The sequence below is a fragment of the Lygodium microphyllum genome, chromosome 8, assembly GCF_053477565.2.
Source record: "Lygodium microphyllum isolate KBCC chromosome 8, Lygodium_microphyllum_v1.1.10, whole genome shotgun sequence".
In the NCBI taxonomy this organism is placed as follows: domain Eukaryota; kingdom Viridiplantae; phylum Streptophyta; class Polypodiopsida; order Schizaeales; family Lygodiaceae; genus Lygodium; species Lygodium microphyllum.
Genome location: NC_141142.1, coordinates 14,786,592 through 14,796,226, shown reverse-complemented (window position 1 = coordinate 14,796,226; position 9,635 = coordinate 14,786,592). Strand labels below are relative to the sequence as shown.

Below are 9,635 nucleotides of genomic sequence, written 5' to 3'. Positions count from 1 at the left end.
CTTCCTGTGTCTGTTTGGGAGAAGAGGGCGTAGGAGATCTAGGACTCCTAGGTGGATGTGCCACTAGCTGAATGATTTTCTCAAGGCTATTAGATGATTATGCCATTTGCTTTGTTGAGCGAGTAGCCTTGCCATGAGCAATGTTGTGCCTATGATGTTTGTTCCCCCCTTGGGAAATCAAAGGCTCATTGGGCACTGATGACTTTTGTGCACGCTCAACGGTTACATATGACATCTGCTTATTAAGCATGCTAGGTTGAGGCTCTTTCTTTCGAACACTCATGTCTGGTTTCTTGCCTCGAGACCTAGAGTTTCTCCCCGGGGGGTCCACCTTACAAAATCATGGATATCACGTGCGTGCAAAGGCATATTTTAAAACCCCTCTATAACCTTTTTTGCCCTATTTAATATATACCTCCTGTTATCTTTGTGGTATATTATAATAACCCTCCTGTAATTTTAAAATTTTAAGCTTATGCATTTCTCCCCCCCCTCCCTGTATAATTTACATTACAAGATCTTTGGTACTACGCAAGAGTGGATTGCCAGACCCGATGAAGAGAAGTCCCTAACTATGAAGAGAAGTGTTCAATGAGTTTCTAGATTGAGAAAGCAAAATGCCCAATGAATATGCAAAAAAATACACGTGTTAGATATGCAATTGAACTCTTGCTTGAAGAATCAACGACGAGTATCAAAATACAACTAGATGGTGGAGTTGGGAAGAATAAAGGGTTAAAAAAGTATTAATAGCCTCAATTGCACCAGCCTTTGTAAGACCTACAAAATTGAGAGATGTCTATGAGGATCCACCACTACCATATGCCCTTTTGAAGTGGGAAACAACTGAAAACAAAAAGAAAAGTGCGTAGTTGTCAAAATTGGAACCACATGCAGAGGTATATTATAGCCATCCCATCTAATAGAATGGGACAAAGAATAGATGGACAATAGTAGCTGCACTTAAGGAGAGAATATTTCCTTGAGAATAGGTCTGCTAGACCCATCCGATCTTTTTATTTCTAGTATATTCTCCAATCCATAAAAGACAAAATTGGCATGACTTTGAGAGGATTACAAAAGAACACCCTAACTGCTTGAACCACCCAATCTTTCATGAACCATTGGGTGAGCCAAGCTTCAACCATAGGTACACCCCTCAGAAGTCACAAATAGGCTTACTTGAAGAGATAAATAAAGAATGACAGTATTGCATGCTTCACCATATTGATTTGGTGTGATAACCTTGTAAGAGTATCATTTTATGACTCTATTTCGCACATATTCGCATGGCTCATAGGCTTTCAAACCATGGCAACTATGGCTTATGACCATGTGTGCAACCACTCCTTCCACAATTAAATATTATGCTATTCGGCTACACAAATGTTTCTATCCACAAAATTGTCCATTAGTAGAAAGATGGAAGACGCCAAAAAAAATTTTGATAGCGTAGTAACAGAAAAACAGGTCTACTCTCAACATTTCTGCTACACAACTTCATAATGCCAGACTGCATAGGGCTTGCATGAGTCTAGACTTTGCTTTAATAAAGTCTTAAAATAGACGTATTCTAGGTGACAATCTGGCACACTTGGGCACTAAGACCTTGCTTTGATAAATTCTTAAAACAGAACTATGCTAGGTGTGACAATCTAGCACATTTGGGTACTAAGATAGACATTGTCAGAGTTGCAATAATCATTCAGGCCCACTTCTAGCACTTAGTTCCAAGCTAACACAGCCTTTAAATGCAACCCATAGAGACATTTTCTAGCGAAGGACCCTCCAACGACACTTAGCTAGGTATTCAGAGAAAGACCATTCTTGTCCATGGGACATGTGTCGAGGCTTTTGCTGAATCGTCCAGGCCCATTCACTTGAGGCACTGGATGGAGAAGACATTTTATGTGAAAAGTTTCCTTAACATCGTATGTGGCACTTGAAAGCACTCGGTTCAAAAGTAATCTAAAAAACTGGCTCGTCTGATTGCAGATCTTTGTCAAATGTATTTGATACTGCAACTAGAGAGTGGCTTTCCAACCTTGACTGAGAACCTTCGTTAGGATAAAGAAAAACACCTATGCAGGTTGAAATCCATGCTATTAGGGCCAATACAGCAATAAGAAGCAACTGCCCATCTTGTAAAACGTAGTGCGGTGAAACACATCAGCCCTTTGCATTGGGCATGCCATGGAGTAAAAAAATAATAATAAAGAAAGCGCAGCATTCCATATAGAGAAGAGAGGCAAGTGTGTCCTTGTGAGATCACTCCATAGTTCAACCCTTGATGCCAAGAGCTCGAAAAAGCAGGAGTCCCTACTCAGATTGCAAAAAGTTCTTCATGTTCTTATGAGACACAAAGTAGAGGCCAACATTAAGAAAATGACGAGTGTATCAACACTGACATTTTGGTCACATCTCAACCACCCTCAGCATTTAGGGTATGAAGCTACAAAAATAATACGCTACTACATGGCAAAGACATGAAGACAATGAGGCTGCTAAATATAAATTTTTGACTTCAATATATTTCCTTGCATATGATTTGAGCACCAAAGAGAACTTTTTTATGCCACCAGCAGGCAAATGGGATAATCGGTACAAAGTTGACTTTGCATGCCAACGAACCTAATAAGGTATCACATGATACAACTCAAGGCAAATATGTTAGTTTTCTCACCATGCACCAGGAAGATTGTAGAGAGTATTACCTGCCTAAACATAGCGGTCACTAAAAAACTGCATTTCAAAAACCAAATTTGAAGCTGCCAACTTTGGCATCCATCACTGTGTCCCAAAATGAGCCAGCATTTCTTTGCTTAGCTTTTGCTGCAGCTTTACTCTCCAGTTCTTCAATAGAACCAGGAAACATCTGGACATACAAGCTCTTGAACTTGTCATGCAAATTTACACGGTCTCTTGTGCCTGATACCAGTTGAGCAGAATTTGGCCGCTTCAAAAAGTCTAATACATTGAGAAGATTGCTCCTGCTCAACAGTGTAAAAAATATCAAGTCTATGTTCATCATGAATCAGCCCAAGTTTACAGCAACGAAAAGTCGACAAAGAAAAGAATGATCATGGTGCTGTAACAGGTATAAAAAGAAATATGTTCAGCTACACAACTTTCGTCTAGTGGAAAGCTATCAATGCAAATCAACAGAAGAAACTACCTTTGAGCTTTGTACTCCCATGAGCATGATCATATTGAAGCTTAAAATTAGATGGAACAATGGAGCTTTGTACAGATAGGTCTGCATTTTAAAAAAATGAAAAAGATAAGATGGAATCTAAAATATAACTGCCACTGACCTCCTTCACTTAGGCTCCACTTATTCTTGTGAAAATTTTATACCAAAGAAATACATAATACAAACAGTAAAGTGAACAATAGAGCTTACCTGGTCCTGTGTCTGTGTTACTGGCATGACTACCACTACCATAATCTTTTATAAGCCTCTCTTGAAGCTTCAGTTTTTGGAGTATTATATTAGAGGAGTGCTTATTTGCTTCCTTGTTGACCTCTTCGAGTTCGTCGTCACCTTCTGAAGGGGCAGATGCAGATACACCATCCCTCACAATGATATCTGGTGTTTCGCGACTTTTTCGACCGAACTTCAGCAAGCGCTTGAAACCTCTTGCAGGTTCTTTGGGTGGAACGATCACTACTATAGACTTTTGAGAGGAGCCCAACTTCTTTTGTGAGTGAGTGAGATCCGTATCAGAAGAATACTGAACTCCAGAAGAATCCCGAGAAGCAAGACTTCCAACTAGGGACTCCACAAGGGTAGCAACAGAGGGACTGAAGTAGTCAGGAATGATAGCGTCTAGACGCTTCAAACTTGAGCTAGTCGGAGAGGCAGCTTTCATAGGAGAGACTCTGGGCGCATATTGCTCTCCACTTGCTAGATTAGCACGAAATGACGCAGAACCACTTGCTGAGGATGCAATATGCACCACCTGGCCAGTACTCTCAGAGAGAAGTTGAGACAAAGTAGCACTTGGCACTCCCTTTCCAGCTGCTTCATCCCAAGGTGTGTGAGGTACAGAGTCTGGCTCAGATGCAAACTTACTATCGTGACGTTCATTAGTGCCCAATTCCATGGGAAATGAAACAATGTGACAACCCCTCTCAACGTGTGGCAATTTATCATCCTTCAAAAGTTCAGTAGCCTTGGCATCTTCGCATACAGCAAAGAAGCCACCATCTGAGTTATGAGTTACATCAACATCTGACAGCTCTAGAGTCTGTGCTTTCCCTTTCTCCTCCTCCTTGTAAGAAGATAAGGAAACATCTGCAACTGGGGCTTCCACAGGAATGCATTCCCCATCGCTGGTGTCCATGACGCTCCTTGCAGATGCATGAGCCTCTTCATCAGAAATTCTTGTAGGAGTTCCTGGGACATCTTCGTCAGAACTCTTCACTGCTTCGGCCTTCAGTTTTGCAATCCCTGGCCCAGCACCAGGTCCAATGCCAGACCCTTTGCGCAAAAAAGGGCTTCATTTCCTGAATAGGAGCAACAGAACTTTGCCTTATCTTGCTCATGATAGGAGCCTCCACTTTTATGTCAGTTTCAGTGCTCAAGAGGGAGAGGGAGACCTCCCCTTCAGGCATAGGAGATGGATCTGTTAATTCACCTGTCACAAAACTCTGCCTGGTTTGCCTTGGTTGGGTCTTCTTCTCTACCCTTGAACTTCTTTTGGGTACACTGCCATTTGGTCCTGATTGTAAAGCCTTGCTTGCTCCTGGATGCTGAGCAGGAATCCCAGCATCCTTGGAAAGCACTATCGCAGAGCCCGACAACTTCCCTGGAGATGGTTTCATGTTTTCATTCTTCGGGTCTGAAAAGCAAGGAACCAAGGAGGAAAGAGAGTTCTCAGGGGCATTTGAGGAACTAGGGGTCCTCTGGACCAATGGCTTACCCCAGAGTTCCTCAAGGAGTGGTTTTAGGGGAGATGGAAACTATTCGTCTGGAGCTCCCAGGACTGCTTGAGTTCTTTTGAGATGCATACACCGCCTTCTTTGCCCTATGAGATTTTGGTGTCAATGCCTGCTCTTTCACCACTCGGGGTGTTAAGGGAGGAGAGGGAGGACTACTATCAGACCTCGAGTAATCCTTTGTCAACAATGGTTGAAGATTGCCATGCCCAACCATTCCATCCTCCTGCCAACAGATGTCAAATATTCATAACACATTAGAATCTATGGACAAAATCTCATGCCAAAACAAATTCAGCCAGATCTTTACCTGGAGTCTTTGCATATCCCTCAAGTTGGCCTAAAGGGCAAGTAGCTTGGCAGCACGAGCCTTGGCATGAGCTTTGTCATTGAGCTTCGCTGTTTGGGCATCCATCTCCGCTTTTCTACGCTCTAGAGTTTCCTCCATCAGTCTTAGTTTGGCTCATCTAGAGTACAGCTCTTAGCCTTTTCTTCACCATCGCTGTTGCTACTGGTGTCCATAACATGGTGTCTCTCTTTACTCTGGCGTTCAGAAAAGTAATTGATACTGCGAATCACGACCGACCCGGCCCGCCGGCTCCCAAATCGACCAACTTGAACCTTTTTTAAAGGAGAGGCAGACCACCTTCTAGGAGAAGCTCTTTGTGAAAGACCTTTGCTTGGGTACCCTTGCGGCGGTCTCATTGGGCTTACTGCTGCAAGCTCATCAGGCAGTGGCATTGGGCTTGTACATTGTGAAACTACAGCTTCATTTATAGCAGAACAACCCCCTCTTGTATCACAGTTATCATACACTTGTGAGGGACTCCAAGATACTCCTCCATCAGCCTCTTTGGTTGGATTTGGCAGCTTACTCTGTAACTTCGGCAAGCCATGCAGGACTACCAATCTGTCAGACGCCCTCTCCTCTCGTGCGGTGAGCTCATAGAACCAATTGCAGGCTACACTGCAAGAAAAAATAGGAAAAAAGTAGTTGTAAACTTGGGCTGATTCAAATAGCTGCTCTCACTAGATACTCCTTGTTCCAGTTCATCAAGGCTGGCCACTTACATAATGCATCTGTTATGATTACTAGCTCATTCGGTTCTTCATAGTTTGTGATAAACTCTTGCACAGAAAGGTTGCTCCGCCTGTCAATGTTGTCCACTGAAAGCCACTCCTGTTTCATACTCAGGCTGCTGCACAGCCAGCCCAGCTCTGAAAAAAAACCAACCACCTGCTCTTGTGTTACAAAAGGAGACCTTGATAGTGATATAAAATTTCACAGTGACTTGCAAACAACTGCTAGATCACATAGGGGTCGAATCTTCCAGTGAATTCGCCAGATTTCTTGCTTCAACTAGCTGAACATAGAGATGGCCCATATAGCTTGCTTCCGGATCACTGTCAAAAATACTTTTTAGAGATGACTCAACACAAAAATTAGTTACTGACATGCTAAATCAACAATTGAACAAAACAACTGATAGGAACCTTCACCATGTTGTCCTCTTAGATATTCTTGCATACTGGAGAGAAGCATTTGACAGATATTAGCCTATACAACTCACTTAAGAAGGAGGGTAATTCATTTATACCTGTAATCACCTGGAAAGATTGGTATAACTGCCCGACTTGGCCAAACCAAAAGGTCCTTGAGAGCTGCTAGCAAAATATTATGTACATGCCCATTAATTCAACCGTCGAAGGCCTTAATCGTTAAAGGCCTTAATACATGCTGCTACGAACCTGTACTGCAAATATCAATAACACAATCAATTGCTACGTGAAACTAATCTGAATTTGGGCTACTATAAAACTAGAGTACTATACGAGATAAACCCCGTTCTTCCAAGAGACAATGGTTGGAATTTACCTGCTCTCCCAAAAAACATATAGTGGATGTCATTCAGCTCATGTCATTCCACAAAAAAACACTTCAATCCCACAAAAAACACTTGAGTCCCACAAAAATTCAGCTTATGTCATTCCAACTCCTTCCCAAAAAACACTTCAGTCCCACAAAAATCCAACTCATGTCATTCCAACTCCTCCCCACTTTGCAAGGTGGAGGATTCGTTGCCTGCAATCATATGAAAATGGAAAGAATAAGGTCACCTGTGTTATAACATGACTAAAACACAAATTACAACCAAATGGTTCCATACTTACATGATTTAAATAAACATCTAACCAGCAGACTTTAAGAAATCGTTAAAGATTCGATAATCATTTTGATCAAGAACATATCTATCAGTAGCCTCATTGTATGTTAAATGTGCCAATGCAATAATTGACTCAATATCAACCATGTTTAAGTCTGTCACATCATAAGAGTATGTATGGTGTCCTTTCACCTTCTGATACCAACCAAGCTGAACCTCCATCCCTTGTGGTCGATCTACCAAGTCAAGACCTCGCTTGTAATCTACATACCTGCCACCTACCTTCTTTCGCATCTTTTGGACTCTTCCAAGATACCATGTACTATGAAGAGTTTGCATCTTCTTCAATTTTGTGGCTTTTCCATTTCTCTTGAAATTTGTGTCTCTGTTTCCACATGTGTCATCGTAGAAATAAACAGCACAATCTGACCCTATTCCAAAGAAATTTCCATTGGTTGTTGATGCTAATTTTCCTTCATTGCTGAAATACACTCCTTGTCTTACCCTTGTCAACCTATCTTTTGATAGTGTTGAGTTTCCATTGAGTTGACTCACCAAAGTAGACTTGAAGATGAATTTCTTGTCAACCTCCACCACAGGCGAGATAGTCTTGTTTTCATCCTCAATGCTTGCCTCATCTAGAATCCCATCCACCTCATGTCGAATCTCACTCAGAGCAATGACCTCGTCATCTCCGTCGCTGCCTTCAATGGGCCTATCTTCACCGCAAGGCTCCACAAAGTCATCGTGCTCATCAGCGTCACCCATTTTAGCATCTATCTTTGACCACATTGATTGTGTATCTATCCAAGGCTCTGTCCACCATTCAACTCCTTCGATTGTGCTAGGTTTGATCCCCAATGACTCACAAAGATCTTGTGCCCGCTTCAATCCCTCTTTCAATGCATCTATCAACTTTTCATCAGAGGAAACGCTCTCGTAATTCCCAAGATCTGCTTCCAAAATGCCTTCATGCTTGTTCAAATCCTTCCATATGTGTTCTTGTTTCTTATGTGCCCTTGAAAAAGTCACCCCATTTGATTTACATTCATGCACGGTAATCTTGTTCAAGCTTCCAACACAATGCAAAACATCTCCAAAATCAAATGCTCTTTCTTGCCCAACCATACCTCCAATCTTGCTGAAATAAATTTCTGCTGCATCCGATCCTGTGAGATGTAAAGGACACTTGAGATTTGGGAAGAAATCCCGAAACATCTTTATAAGTAGAACCACAAAATGACAAGAAAGCTGGGTATCTGTGTAAGCCTCTTTGCTAATGAAGTTTTTCTTAAGAGTGTATGTAGAATGATGATGAATCCATAATCTCCACAACTTGAAGAAGAAGACCACTTTACTAGCAAGCACCACACGCTCTCTCAAGTCTAAATGTGGAGACAAAAAAATGTCTATATAATCAGCAACAACCTGCAAATATGCCCCAGTCCCTTGCATGCTCCTCTCTTTTTTTTGCATTTCTATCATACATTTTTGAACTTGTCTAGAGACAATCACTTGGGCTGCTCTCCAATTTTGCCGATCGTTTCGTTGTATATCTTCTTCTTGTAACTTGTGTTGATCGATAGAGAAATGATTATAGACCAAAGCAACATGATTGAGTGTAATCCAAACTTGTCCAATCGCTAGTTGTCGAATAGGACTATCAAGAGGGTTCACAAGCTTCTTTCCACAATGCACAAAATCTTGATCATGTAGTCCATACACATTGTCTCCTATGATTCTGCCTTTGAGTTTCCATCCATCCCATTTGATACCAAACTTTCTATCACTTTTTCCTAAATAGTCTTCAAGCATAAGCTTGCGACGTCTACTATCACCATCTGAAGCATGTCCAATTATTGGCCCTAGGCAATCCTTCCATTTTGCATTCCACATTTGCTCCACAAGACTCCATTGAGCTTTGATGAAATCGCTATCAAAGCGATTACAAGTGCAATGCACAACAAGAGCTAACCGTGGAAGACTCTCATGAAGCGGGTTGACAATGAGCAGTCTTGCATAATGTCCCACTACGTGATTTTGGAAGGCATCCACTATTGTCTCATATCCTTGTGCTCCATCTCCAACAATGATAACATCATTTGAGGAGCATTGATGATCCTCTCCCTTTCTTCCACAAAACCCAATTAGAGTGTCATCCTTCGCATTCCATCTGCAAAAACATGAAGCTCCACTTTAACATCTTTATTTCCATGGACTTGTTACATAAATAAATTTTAAAACTGAAGCGAAGAGAAATTCAACTAAGTTTTTACCTCATGCGACGCTTGATGGTTGTTTCATCTTCAACAATAATGAATGGCACCCGTGATGCTATTCCATGTTTGGACTTTACATCCTTGTATATCTTTCCAACCATATCAACGATATACTCATGCTCTCCGGATTGAAATTGAGTTGCCTTTCTTCCTTGCCTCCTTGTGGTTGACAAAGATGGCCCTCCAAGGTTTACACTTAGAAAATCATGCAAGCGCGGCCCACCCCATAGCTTTGCAACCTCAAAAATGG

The 9,635-nt window shown here is 41.7% G+C and overlaps 1 pseudogene; it reads right to left on the bottom strand.

Moving 5' to 3' along the window:
* Nucleotides 1-2,749: 2,749 nt before the first annotated feature.
* LOC148031996 (uncharacterized) lies at nt 2,750-6,850 on the bottom strand (annotated as a pseudogene).
* Between the last annotated feature and the right edge of the window lie 2,785 nt (nt 6,851-9,635).